Source organism: Homalodisca vitripennis, chromosome 7, assembly GCF_021130785.1.
Source record: "Homalodisca vitripennis isolate AUS2020 chromosome 7, UT_GWSS_2.1, whole genome shotgun sequence".
In the NCBI taxonomy this organism is placed as follows: domain Eukaryota; kingdom Metazoa; phylum Arthropoda; class Insecta; order Hemiptera; family Cicadellidae; genus Homalodisca; species Homalodisca vitripennis.
In genome coordinates, this window is record NC_060213.1 from 88,418,130 (window position 1) to 88,432,515 (window position 14,386).

Below are 14,386 nucleotides of genomic sequence, written 5' to 3' on the forward strand. Positions count from 1 at the left end.
CTAACAACAAAAATTAACTAAAACTACACCTAACCTAGCCAAACACGTTATAACCTGATCGACGTGCTACAGCTCTGCTAATTGCCACTATACTTAGATATTAGATAATATATAATAGTATATCTGTTAATATTTCCTATAAAACTTACCAATTTTTAAATATATCTATATACATGTTAGAATCAATAGAAAACGGTTTAGCAGACTACATTGCACAGTGCGCTAAATAGTCATCAGATTCCAGTATTTAGTTTGAATTTATACTCTCTAAGCCTTAAATTAGAAGTCTTTATCAGCTCTTTCGGCTTCTTTCGGTATCGCTGTTGGAAATGTGAAATGCATGGCTGAAAGAAAATACTACGCTTATGGACCAATCTTGGACTATCACTAATCTACTAGTAGCCTACTAGACGATTTACACTTTTTAAATATCTTTTTTCATAACATTCTGTAGGTTTATCGAAATTAATCCACGTTACATATCAACTTTCTATTCAAGATTGAGCAGACAAAAAGCATTCAATTTTGTAACTGATAATTCCCTATAAATATTCAATACCTGAGGATTTAAAAAAAAACTATGTACAAAAAACCATAAACAAACAAAAAAAACTTGTACATTATCCATATTTTGAATGACTAGGCCTACATACATACATAGTTTTATTCCCTTCTACCCAAATTTAACAATTGTTTGTTTGTGTGCTTCTCTTACATCCATACTTGAACAGTTTATATCGACTTCAGGTATACATATTTCAGGAAACCTTACTTTCGGAGAGCTATAATTCACAAATCTTTGGGAATTCCAATAATTTGTGCTGAGTTCGGTTTATATAAAACAAAACACAGAACACACTAGTGAAAATACAAATATACCTGTATTAATTGACGCTGACAGTAATAGTGGATAATTTTGATGTAAAAATTAGCAAATTAGTGTGTAAAATTGTCTTTCATACAGTAGGGCTTCACTCATGCATCTTTAGATAGATACAAGTCCCAAATAGTATAAAACATCTGAAGTAAAATCATAATTATTTTTTATCTTGTTATGATAATAATTATAAATTATATTATATTAAGTAGATCTAGATATTTGCAAAAATGTTGTTTTCAATAAATATGACCATTTAAGCCATTCATATCTTATTGTGAGAAAATTTACAAAAATAAACAATTTAAAACAAAGAATTTATTTTTCTGAATACTGTGCAAATAACGAGAACGCTATCTTGTATTTAATTAAGCTGTCCTTCAAAATTAAATAAGTAGGTCAAATGATAAGTTTATAACTGCTTCAAATATTTCAATAACGAATCGACTAAACCAAATGATATGATATGAATTTGATGTCGAAGCACTTAAATACATAAACTATTTCTTAAAGTTTCTTTACATGAATTTCTGTACAGTTTAGAATTTGAAATATGTATTTCCCATTACACGATAATAGTAACTAATTGTATAAGGATATGAGAGCATATAATATTTTAAGGCTTACTCACCTTTTAGGCTAAAACGTCGAATAGGACACCTTAATTTTATTCATATTTTTGGTGTTACAAACCCAGTCATCCACAGTAATGAGCAAGTAAGTATTCAACTTAATTACAAGACAAGTATTTAAGTATAATTAACAACGTTGGCCTTGTTTCGAAAACTGATTCTAAGACAGTGTATGTCCTTAAATCAATTGTAAATAATATTTTGGACAGGACAATACACGTGTTACAATCAAGATTAGAATTTAATGCTTCACAATCTTATCTTAACATCTGGCTATGTTTCATCACAATGTTGCTACATCATATCATACTCACTGTGCGATAATTGCATACAATCTTCTAACAGATCAACGTATAATATTAAAATGAGGAGTGGGCGTGATGAACTTTTATCAGAGAAAGATAAACAAGACTAATTACATAACTCTTTTATCTGGAGCAGACAACAACGTTACTACTCTTACTGTCTGCCTCACGTGATCTTTTTTAGGCGTCTGGCCTTGTCTGCTCGGCCATCGAAATGATGAAACCTCAAACCACCAACGATAGTTTTATGTAGATTGGAATTTTTTTCTGTTTGATTGGAATACACTGTGAAATAAAGGAAACGACTCCACACTAAGTTGTAGGACCTAGCCAAGTTTTAAATATTTTTAATATTAGCCAGTATTTGATGAGACCACACCATGATTTGTATAGCAGTCTTGTTACTGGTTAATAAGAACGACTACTACGTGTAAAAAAACGGTTACGAGTTATGATTAAAGAATATGGTACCGTCATGGGCATTAAAATCGTATTTAGGTCTAGGAAAACCCATGAATCAACTGTGCGGCAGGACCAAAATCCAAAACCTTTTTCAAGTTAATTGCATGACACCCTCGAAGTTTAGATCTAGAACATTACATTTGTGAACACAAGATTAAAAGACAAAATTTTAATGTAATCACAGTTTCTGCAGCTTTTTGTCGTTGTTTTTTAAACTCGAGTTTCTATAATAATTGTCAACTGTGAGCTTTATGCCGAGGTCGTTTAACCAAAATACGCTCATCTTTGGCCCAAGTTAACGATTTTGCGGTATCGTTTAAAAAAAATATTAGATAGGTGATTTTAATATTTACTGTGTGCTTATAGTAGGCATTATTATTTTTTTTTTAAAGTAATCACAAAAATATTATGTATTTACCACGTAAATACACCTCACTTACCACGAAAATCGAAAATCCAAAAACATGTACACAAACGTATTGGTCACTTGATTCATTTTACAGCACAAAATTATTTAAATAATAACACGAGATTCTTAAAATGTTATAATTATTTTATGATTTATGTAATAATAATTCATACAACGCGTAAAATTAATGACATTATTTTACGCGAAGTAAGTAGCCCTAGTAAAAAACATATTACAATTATAAATCCAAATGGTGAGTTAATAAAGAGAGTATCATTCCAATGCCGTTTCTAATGGAATCTCAATATCGACATCTAATTAGCAATGAATGATGACGCAGATCTGTCTTTTTTGAGATTATTTTTGTAACGCTGACATCATATTGCCCACTAACACATTCATCGACTAAAATATTGCTATAACTAGTGATTCTATGCTAAATTTGACTTCATAATTTGAGCAGTTTTATAGTTCTCAGGGAAAGTTGTCACTATGAATACATAATATCAAACCCGACATCCTATTCTAATTATTTATAAAAAAACAGTTTTTTTATTGTATCGGCTCGTTAGTGTTGTAATCTCTAATATATGCACACACTTTACATATTTTATCTATAATAATATAAACAATTGATCCAAGCCTAAATTATTATTGTTAACTACAATAACGCCTAACCTTCAAGGCGTGTATTTATGTATAAAATGTAAAAAACCATCTTGAAAAAAAAACTCTACAAATAAGTCTATGCACAAGTATATTGCTCCAATTTTGAGCTACAGGCGAATTTCGTGATGTGCATTTTTGAACTATCCTAATAGTAAAACTTAATTTCCACTGTTTTATAAACTGTAAATATTAAAAAATACGAAAATTTTTACTGTACCGAAAATATGAACGTGCTGGCTGATGTTACTGTCAGGAAATTCTATTCGTTTAATACGACAAATTAACGCGAGAATCGACTAAATGTGGACCCAAAAACAATCCAAACCTACACGTCTTACTGAAGTTAGTAACTAAGACCCGTCAACAGAGTCCACTATTGATGCTAGGTTCAGTCAATGGTAGTACTGTAGCTGGCCATCGCATTGCTCTGAGAACATCTGATCAAGAAAGACTACTGGATTTTATATTTTCTATGAAGTTGACAAGCACAGGGTCACTCAGCTATTGTTTACCCCTTTCAAGCCACATTTTGTAATTCCAATTTTTGAATTCCAAATTTATCCTTAAATAATTTTCAGCATGTAATTTCAGCCTTCTCGATCCTTGCTCTTAAAAGCGTTATACATTCTTATTTTTCCTGCGAAACTTCGTTAATTAAGTTCATTTCATTTCAAAGGAATGATTTCCTACAGTTTTTTCGGACAGCTATAATCGACTATTACACTATGATACTGAAATATTCCGTTACCTATATAAATCTACGAAAACATTTCAAAAGACAATAAATACATTAAATATTAGTCATATAGTGAAATTCAACCTCCAAATATGTTTAGGAGAAATATAGCCACATCCTTGTGAAGCAAATTGAAAGTAATCAATCATTTAGACAATGCATTAGAATTATTCTTGATTTAATTCAGTTATCGTAACGATTATTTTACTGCGTAATCCCTAAGAGGAGACCTTCGGTACTAAAAAGATATCCAAGTACACGGGAATAATCTCTGATGATTTTCTGGATTAAAAATTATTACAAATATTCATTCTTGTTTGAAAAGAACTATAAAATGATTGCTTTTAGTTTTTGTAGCCAAATACTTCTCATTCATAAACTTTCATTAATGTATTGAATTGTAATTTAAAAACGCAAAATATTCCAAAATAGCAAGATGCTTTTTGTGTACTTACATAATAACAGACCAGTGTTTGTAATGTGGTCACTTTTGATAGATACGTTCTTTGAATACAAAAGGTTACAATGTTTAAAGATCTGGTATCCTTAGATTACTGGATACTTTGGTATTATCTGGAGGTCACTATTTTTGGAAGAGTATTTTTACAGGGAACCATAAAACTTCATTAATAAAACCGACAGACTTTATTTTACTTAATGCGAAAATTACATGCCATTATGACGGATCGGTTCTTGTTTTCTGTACGGTATCCCAAAAGAAAGCGATGTCGGAGAGAAGAAAATCACTCTGTCTCTATCAGCTATTTGTTAACTAACTCGTTCACAAATTACGGCTAGTTTTAGTTTTCTGTTTTTCTAGCCTATGTTCCAAATCTTACTTTAAAAAGATTTCAACGTTCCTCTGCGAAATTTGTTTTTTATTTTTGTATATGCATTTAAATTTGACTTTAACGTTGACATAACTTGACAATTGACTTCATTTGAAACATAAACTTATGCCTGCCTACGGAAACATGTATTTTTTAACATCAACCTGATTTATTTACATTTTTAATTCAATAACAGGCAATTTATTCTGTCAGCCTCTCTGATTCAAGTCGAAAATTTAATTGTTTCGCTTGGAGCATGAGCCTAATGACTAATAAAAATCTGTGAACGTCTCATGTACTTATTTGCTGAATGTAGTAATATTGATGTTGTTTACGTAACATAGTAGAAGTACACCACGCCACGTGTAGTTAGAGGCTTCGCTGAGGTTTCATACACCATTTCAAATCTATAGCTGATTTAATTATTTAATAGCGTGTTTAAAAAACTGTAAAAAGTACAATATTTTATTAGTGATATTTTGGTTGGATATCACACTTACTTTGGAGAAAGCTTTTGTAAATACGGTTCGGTTAGTGTAGTATCTGATAGGACTGATTCAAAATATGATAATGAATTTAAACAAAGGCAACACAGAAGTGCAGAAGTAAAAATAATGATAGCACAATCTCAAACTAAACAATCACAGTTGAGATAACCTGTACATTTATGGATTTCTTTTATCTCTATTGACAGTTACTATAATCTCAATATCCATGAAACCGGTAAGCCTTGGCACAACAAGGCTAACAGGTTAGGTACTTTTCTATTGAATATACCAGATTTATAATGTATAAATATATCACATAATTGGCTTAGCGTTAGCAAAATACTATACTTGAAGGGATGAAAAAACGTCATTTCTGTGTGGCAACTCGATATCCCACGAAAAAAGTGACATACAGACTCAAAGTTTTGCATAAAGCTTCATTTCTATACAGGCAACATCGAGTTTCCATTATGGTGCATGCCATTCCATGGGATTTGGCTGACCTACATTGAAGCCAATCACTCAGTAGGTTGCCAAATTGTATCTTTTATCTAAAGTTCCTTTTATGTAAGATTTTCTGCCTTTCCGCAGAAGATCTCAAGAATTAATTAATTCAGGAGTAGTTTTTGCGCGAAATAAGGATTTTTACCGTTATAGGCCTAACGATGAATAAATACGAATTTTAATTTTATTTATTACGGATTTCTGGTGAAAAATAACACCAAACCGAACATAGTTTTAGCTTGTAATAAGTTTAAATTCTCATACGTATTTAGTACGATTACGAAAGAATTGGAGTAGCTAAATTCTTGACTTAAGACATTATCTTTGTATTTATAGGTTCGAAAAGAATTTTTTCGAACTTTTTGTCGGTTACTATCTTAATGTTTTTGAAATATCTGCGGTATAACATCAAACATTGAATAACTAGGCATATCTCGAGCCCTTCTAACCTGGCTTGTAAGATAATTGCCACAATTATATCGACAGTAATTCACATTGGTCAGTTAAAGTCTTGTCGATAGGAAGGCCGTAAGGATCTTCCATTCAACTTTGAAATTGTAATTTCTTACGTATTTTACTGACAAGTCTTTTTCTTCTCCTGTACAACCGTTTTACGAGTCAAATGACCTTGACCAAACTCCTATCAATCAAATCAAATTGAGACAGACCATTTCTGGAAATTATACTGTCGAAGAATTTTCAGGAAAATATCTAAATCTTCCAAAAGTTAAAAATTTAACGAACATTTGTGATTTCTATCACAGAGCTGAAATACATGTCACAAACTTCCCCTTCCGCTCAGTGTACAAGCCGAAGTGTACACTCAAAGTCCACTGATATTTTTTAGACTAGACTTGGCCAAAGTATCCTGGATGCTTTCTTACATACATGCGTAATTTTATTTCTCTAGTTTTTTTCAGAGCCTTAAGATTGTATAGGGGCCTTTTGCACTTGGTATCCTGTTTATACATCCAAAGCAAGTGCGTTGGATTGCAAAAGGATTGCGTTGGATTGTAAATTCATATCCATGAATTTTATAATATTGTATATATTTAAGTGCACTTTAGTTTTGGAAACATTAGATTTGGTGGTTAGGTTATGTCATGTTGTTAGGTTAGGTTAGATAATCTACGATCTACTTAATTCTAAAAATATTGTTCTCTAATTGAGTAGAATAAAAACACTTCTTTATTGAGGCTAAATTAGGACCCAATGGTCCTTTCTTACATTTAACCTCTTAAAAAAACTTAATTTAACTTTTGGGTTTCTTATAAAATTTTCGAGTAAAATTGTGATTAGAAAATTCTCATTGGTATTATTTTGCTTCAATAAAAATAAACTAAAGAAAAACATTATACCACACACAACAAAAAAGATTTTAATGTTCAAAACTTGTATTAAGTAATAACTGGCAGTTATGGAAAGGAAACGGTTCAGTTTATTTAAAGGTTTTGGATCAAAACATGGTTACTTAAATTTTTAGCAGAATGTTGGTGAACTACACGTGTAACGGTGCAGGACTTTACGTTGAGGTGTAAGTTACGTAGGTAGGAGGGATGTAAGATTGTCAAGGAAGATAGATGAAGAAAAGTAGGCTAAATGTCAAGGTCGGCGATGAGAATAGACGGTAAATAATGGAAATACCCATCAACTTTCCCATCGCGATGCATCATATTTATTTATACTCCTATACATTGAAAGGACACTACTTGTGCTCTACGTCTGCTGTCGATACTCTGACAGTGAGCAAGATAACGTCAGACCCATCCACTTGGGTGTAGTGGAAGTGGCGTGAATTGTCCCCCATTAAACCGCCAAACACGAGAGTGACGGATAGACAAACAGGAGAAAGTGTGGCGCCGAAACGCGACATTTACCGAAACTGGGGCACCGACAGTTACCTCCACTTGTTTCTTGACTAGAGGCGATTTGCTCCACAAATGTCAGCTATTCTATCTTCAATAATTCCTCTTCGTTTTTCAGATGTGACCTCGCTTGAAGTTCACTCCAATTGTCTCAAATTGTGCTCTAAAATAGTAATTATGTTCGTGTGTTTAAAAGCACCATTGCAGGAAGGTTCCTGTCTACCATGGTGAACACCGTGAAGGGCAGGATAAGAGTAACTTCGAATCTACAATTTTGTTAACAATGCTATAAATCGTTTATTACAGTTTGAAGCACATTAAACGAGTTTTAGCATATGTCTAACTTCTAAATATGTCTGATTTACAATTAACTTCATTTGATGAAATTACACAAATTTTATCAACCCCACACTACTAATTTATAAAATTAATTATTTCCCTATGTCTTATTTTTTAGAAGTTATATTATTTTCATCTGCGACCAAACACAAAAAATAAAACAAAATTACATTACATCGTTTCAGCGTACTAAATATTAAACCTAAATTATACCTAAATACAATTTGCAGTAATGTTTTATTCTTTAAATTTGTGCTATACTGAGATTTACTGAGGTTTGGTGTGAACTAGAGTAACTGATCAAGTATATTATGTATATCGGAATAAAATTTCGATTTATATATGCAACATAGGATTCTCGAACATGTCAAAGAATAACCATAACGTAACATATTAAAAGTTAATTAATATGTAACATAATTTATTATATTACTCGATATTATTCCGGAAAGCCAAATTTAGTTAGATTTTCTTACAAGGACGAATGAGAATAGGAGAGTGCGAGGATTTGGTGTTGTGCCTGATTGGAAGGCGTCTGTAATTTTCCAGACAATTGTCATGACATACCATTTACTAATTACATTTATAGAAAACTTTTTCACAACATTACTTTATGAAACAAATCCTGTCGGCTTATAACAGCCCCTGAAAAGGATATGTATGATAATGATAGGACGTTTTATCTTTGAAGGATGTATGATGAACTAGATGGAGAGGAAGTCACCGTTTCATTTCTTAAGTTTGGCAAGCAATTTAAACTCTTTGTAAATAAGTATACATACATTTTAGGTCAGTTCAAAACACCAAAACTTTAACCTGGTTCCAATTTACTTCAATTACCAGCTGGTCAGGTTGGTGTTTTTCTGTAGTTGTAAAGTTCTTTCAAGAGCAAGTGATGGTTGAGGTTATTTTACAATCGTGTGGCATCGGTTAGAATTAATCGGGCCATCAAAACTATCAAGGTATTTCTCGTCCAGTAACCTGGGTAACGTAGTTTAAATCTCATACAGAGCCCACAATACGTGGTACCAGTGCACTACCAAGGCAAAGTATGCCGAACGTCGCTATCTGCCGAAATAGGTACGAACAGATTTTGAACGATAAACAGCTCCAGTGACTCAAAAAAAAAAGGAAGTGAAGTAACGCAGTTGTCTCAAAAAGTTAAACACAAGATTTTGTCTCATACGTAATTTGCTTAAGCCAGATTTTTGCTCTTTCATTGCATTTTATGAATACTAAAAAGTGTTTAAATATCACATGTAACAATACTGCGACTAAAGAAATCAAAATTTCAACTGTATTCTTATCTGTTTTAATAAAATGCACGAAAAACATTGACTAAATGGGTTAGTCTTGTTTGCATTTGACAACTTTGGAATGCACAACAAGCTTATCGCAACCAGTTCCCTACGTGCCTGTTGGACGAGTCAACCTTAGTAAATTAGTGTGCATCTATCAGACACTATTGTTTTCGTGAAATCTTATCAGAGCCCTGGCACGTAGTGTAATTCAGAAACGATATCGTATCTCGTGAATGCAATAACAGTGAACATTGTGATGAAGGCTACACAGCCGTATATAAACACTAGACTAGGCTTACGATAGCTTGTATCAGATTATTGCGGTTATTGTTCGAACTCCTAGCGAGGCCGTTCTATAACATTAGTGAGTTATAAAAATCTGATACAATCTCAATATATAACAAATAATATTTTTATATGGCTTTTTGAATTTAGTCAATATGAATGCCACGTGTATTACAATCCTTGAGCGATGAGCCTAGATTAAGTAAATCTAGAATCCTCACTACTCAAATCTGCTCAGCGAGCAATAAACGTAAATAATGCTATATGATACTTTATCCAAAGGGCTTCTTGCTTAATATCCCAGATTATGGAACCTTCTTAGATTCAGAAAGTTTCATCATAATCCAGGTTAATATCCAATGTATGCAATAATCACACCCATAAATAAAAACATAACCACAATAAAAACATTCGGCTAAAATAAGTATCACTAAAAACAATATCCAATGCCAAGGCCAAAACCAACTAACCCTAAGGTTGAAATCGTTTAAAAGTAACTTTAGGTAGTTTTAGGTTAAATTTGTAAAAGTCTTTTTGGGACAGTAAATGGCTTGATGGTTTTAATATGACTAATTAATATTTGCTTAAAGTACCGTTTAAAAATTGAGTTATAACAAAATTATGTTTATGGTAAATACATCAATTTCGAAGCAGGAAACGGAGTAATTCGTTATTTTCCATAATCAAAAGTGTACTATGATTAATTTTTTGTATTGCTCATTGTATTCTCTCGAAACGGATTATTAATAATAGGCCTACTTTCTACATAGTTGTTACAAATATGTAAAATTAATTCTTCTTAACTTTCGAAGGATACAATTTGATCTAACATTCCGAATTTGACTAAGTATTAGACAAACAATTAATAATCTGTTTAATTTATTGGCGTGTGCGTTCGTTTTTTGGGGAGAGGGGGGAGAAAACGTGTTTAAAATGTGAAACGCGAAACTCTCTAACTACATAGCTCATATACAAAATTATCAAATTGAAATACAAGATAGTACTGCTATTCCAAACGTACTTTGTTTTTCCTATAGCCCAGACTATATTGGGAAAACAATTTAAAAGTAATCCAAGCAAATACCAAGTAGAACTTTGAATATTCCTAAAATATTTAGCCTACTTTTGTTTTGACAGAAAACTGTAGCACATACTTTAATTTGATTTAAAAAATCTACACCAATTTAAATGTAATATGGCCCAAAACTTGTATTTAAGTAAGCAGTAAAATAAAAATTATTTTTTTGAAAAGTGGCAAGTGGTTTCTTTTTAGATCCATTAAGGGGACAATCATTTTGAAAACTAAGCAACAGTTTAAACTTAAGACGTAAAAGATGACAATATATTGAGTGATAATGAGTAATTAAGTTTCGGCAGAACTAGGCTAAGTCTAGACACGTTAATCCAAAATAAAAATGAAAATGTTCCCAATTTGTATCCAAACCTGACGGCCTTAGAATTAAATAACATTATCAATAGTTGGCGTTTCAAAGAATACAAAACCGCAATGACGTATGTTACATGTAAACTAACTATGAAATCCGTAGCTAATGGTGGATAGCACGAACATTTCGCAATTTTAAATAAATTGTACCCGTGTCAAAAGTAGCAACAAAATAGCGTGTTTTCAGTAGTACTAACTCACGTGTCACGTTGTTTTGTTTAGGGTTTCGTAAGTCACGCAATTCACGTTCCACAAAGCAGGTCGATCATGGAATATTCCAATTAAATCGATAACTACATGGTTAGCCCAATCATTACAGCATTAATTATCCCTCACTTGCAACAATTACGTGAAACAGTGAAGCCGAGACGATGGCATCTCCGCACGTCCGTGATGACACTTGGTCACGTCCTTGACGAGGGATAAAGCTATACGAAGTCTCATGAGCTACACAAAGCTTTACCATTGGTACATAGATAACTTAACTTTACCTTAGATGTTAAAAATTCCACAATCTATTCACCCCCAGATGGGGGTTAGCTCATTTCGCGTGGTCCAATTTTTAAAAATTTCATAGGTGTGTTTTATTCCCAATAATAAATATACGACGTAATTTTTTACCCCTCTTCTAGATCTCTCCTTTGGGAGAATATCGTGACCCTCTTATATAAAACTTTTCCAATTTTGACCATTTTTTTTTTCAAAAATATGCGTTTCGGTGTCTATTTTTTCTTTAAATCTGTGGGAGGTCAACTTAAAAAAGTAGGGTCATTGTAACCCTCCCCCTCATAGAGGAGGGCTTTTGGGCGTAGTGTAGACGAAATCAACTTATCTGACCTTGAATTTGTATACATTTTTACTTTAATGGAACTATTACAAGTAATAATTGTAACCCACTTCCCTTGCCATGCCTTTTAGAGGGTTTACTAACTTACAAAAGTAAGTTAGGGGAAGAGAAAGTTGGTTATTATAAAAAAATATACATTAAAACACATATTTCAGAAACAATTAGGTCAAAATCGGACATTTTTTATAACAGGGGTCATTGTACTTCTTCCAAAAATGGGGGGGGGGCGAAGGTAAAATGTACATAGTATATTTACAATTTGGCTTAGGAACACAACTGCAAAGTCTCAACAAAAGAAGTTAATTCAAAATCGCCTGGGAGTCACCCCATAATCTTCGAAACCCGATATTGTAGCACTAAAATAATAACAATCCGAGCAGCTATTTGTAACATTTCTTTGCAACTTGTGATAGTGTGATTCCTGCTTCGTTTTACAAAGTTATGGACTAGCTTTACAGTATACTAAAAACAAATTGTTGAAGGTGTCCAAACATTTGATTTCGTATAGCCTACACAAGAAGGAATGGTTTTTGTAAATTAATTGTATTCGGTTCTCGTAAAACGCATTGTTCATATTTGTTTCAAAAACATTACTGGCAAAACGCTTGGAATTGGGCGCGTTTGGATTTGAAAATTCTTCATAACAAATTTCTTTCCGGTTGACTAGAGCGAAGGTCACATCGATACAAATGCCAACACCATTGGGTAACAAAAAACATAAACGAGCTAAAAAAACGAAGAGAAATGCTTCCTTGGGCTATTACCGTTCGCTACAATCATGGTCAGCGTGAAAGGCAAGCTTACCGTTTCTTTGACAACCTTCATTGAATAGCGTATGCGTCAACACACTGTCTCAATCTACACTAGTATAATTAAAGTTAAGAAACTATTAACTATTTATATTAATTAATATTGAAATAATTTACCCTTTTTAAGATGAAAACATCCCACCGATTCAGGACGTGATTTCCATTTGGGAAACGGTCGAAATATACTTGATTAATAATTCTTTTGGAAATCTTTTGTTAATAGTTTTATCCTTCAATGGTTTTAACAAAAGTTTGAATAACTTAGTAAATATTTAGATATAAATATCCTTATAAATGCCAATTTACAGATTAATAAAATAATTATCAACTTTAAAAAGGTCGAAGTTTATTCTGCTACAATGAAACAATAAAATATATGTTAGAATAGGCTACATTATTAAACAATTTCATTTTGGTACATATAGTCCACCAAACTATGAATACAAGGAGGGCGATTTGGTATACCTATGTACCAAACACGAGCGAAACCAATGGGTGTTAAGTTACTTTAAAATAGGTCATTATATCCTATTTACGTTGGAATAACAACAGGTGGCTGCCGTTGTTTTCTTTTGGTACGCTCATGTTAGTACCAAATAGTTTTAGTAAGTATTTTAGCAGAAAATACGAAAAAAAAATACTATTTAAAAATAAAGTGATAGTAAAATACAATTATTGTTGTTAGGGGCATTACAAACATACAAGTTTAAACTAATCATAACAGGCTACATATTTAAATTTGCTACATATTAAATAAAATTTACAAAAACAATTAACAATGTATTAAAATATGAACTAAAAGCATGAAATAAACTCACCTTGAAGAGAAAACAACTTAGAACAAGACACAGATCGTGGTGAGAACAAGAAACACACGCGGATATCACAGCCTACTCGAGTCCGCTGACACTACAATGACTGACTGAACGGCCGAACGGACCCGTCTGGCCAACAATGCCTCTCGTGCGGGCAGCCATCTTTACGACGTCACAGTACGGCGCATGCGCACCATCTGGTGGAAACAATGCATACGAAGTTGGGAAGGCGGATGATTTGAAACGCCATACCGATCTAGACAGCGGTTTATGCACTTGTTATAATTGACTTAATAAGGGGTTTATTTCCGTTCCAGGTGTACTTTAGTGAATGATGCAAATAAGGTGCAATATAATGATGCAAGAAAGTAAACTGTTTTATATAATATGTTTCAGTATTGCTAGTTTATTGGTTTTACATGACGGTCTGTTATAACAAAAAACTCTTGACCAACACCGATGACGTTTTCCTGAAATAAAAAAAGTATCAGTAAAAGAAATAATTGAGGTAAAAATGGACTGGATAAATCAAACAGGAAGTGATATACAAAACAGAGAATAACTTATTATGCATTTTCTTAGTGACCCCTGTGAATTTCGACAGCAATAGTTTTGATTTTACATGGAAAATGCCTAAATAAAGTTGAGCCAGATTTTCCTTAGATAAGACATTGTATTAAGCCATGTCCACACTAGCAGAGTGTTCTTATTTGTCTAAGTTGGCTACTGCTACCCCCTGGCTTCAATTGATAGTTTTTGACATCAAAAT

At 32.5% G+C, this 14,386-nt stretch overlaps 1 protein-coding gene across 3 annotated transcripts in view; it reads right to left on the reverse strand.

Moving 5' to 3' along the window:
* LOC124366037 (mucin-17-like) overlaps positions 1-13,765 on the reverse strand; it is a 99,316-nt gene extending 85,551 nt beyond the window's left edge. For all 3 annotated transcript variants that reach the window (XM_046822244.1, XM_046822245.1, XM_046822242.1), the window contains exon 1: positions 13,621-13,765. The gene's annotated coding sequence lies outside the window, so the exon portion shown is untranslated. The remainder of the gene's footprint in view (positions 1-13,620) is intronic.
* Between the last annotated feature and the right edge of the window lie 621 nt (positions 13,766-14,386).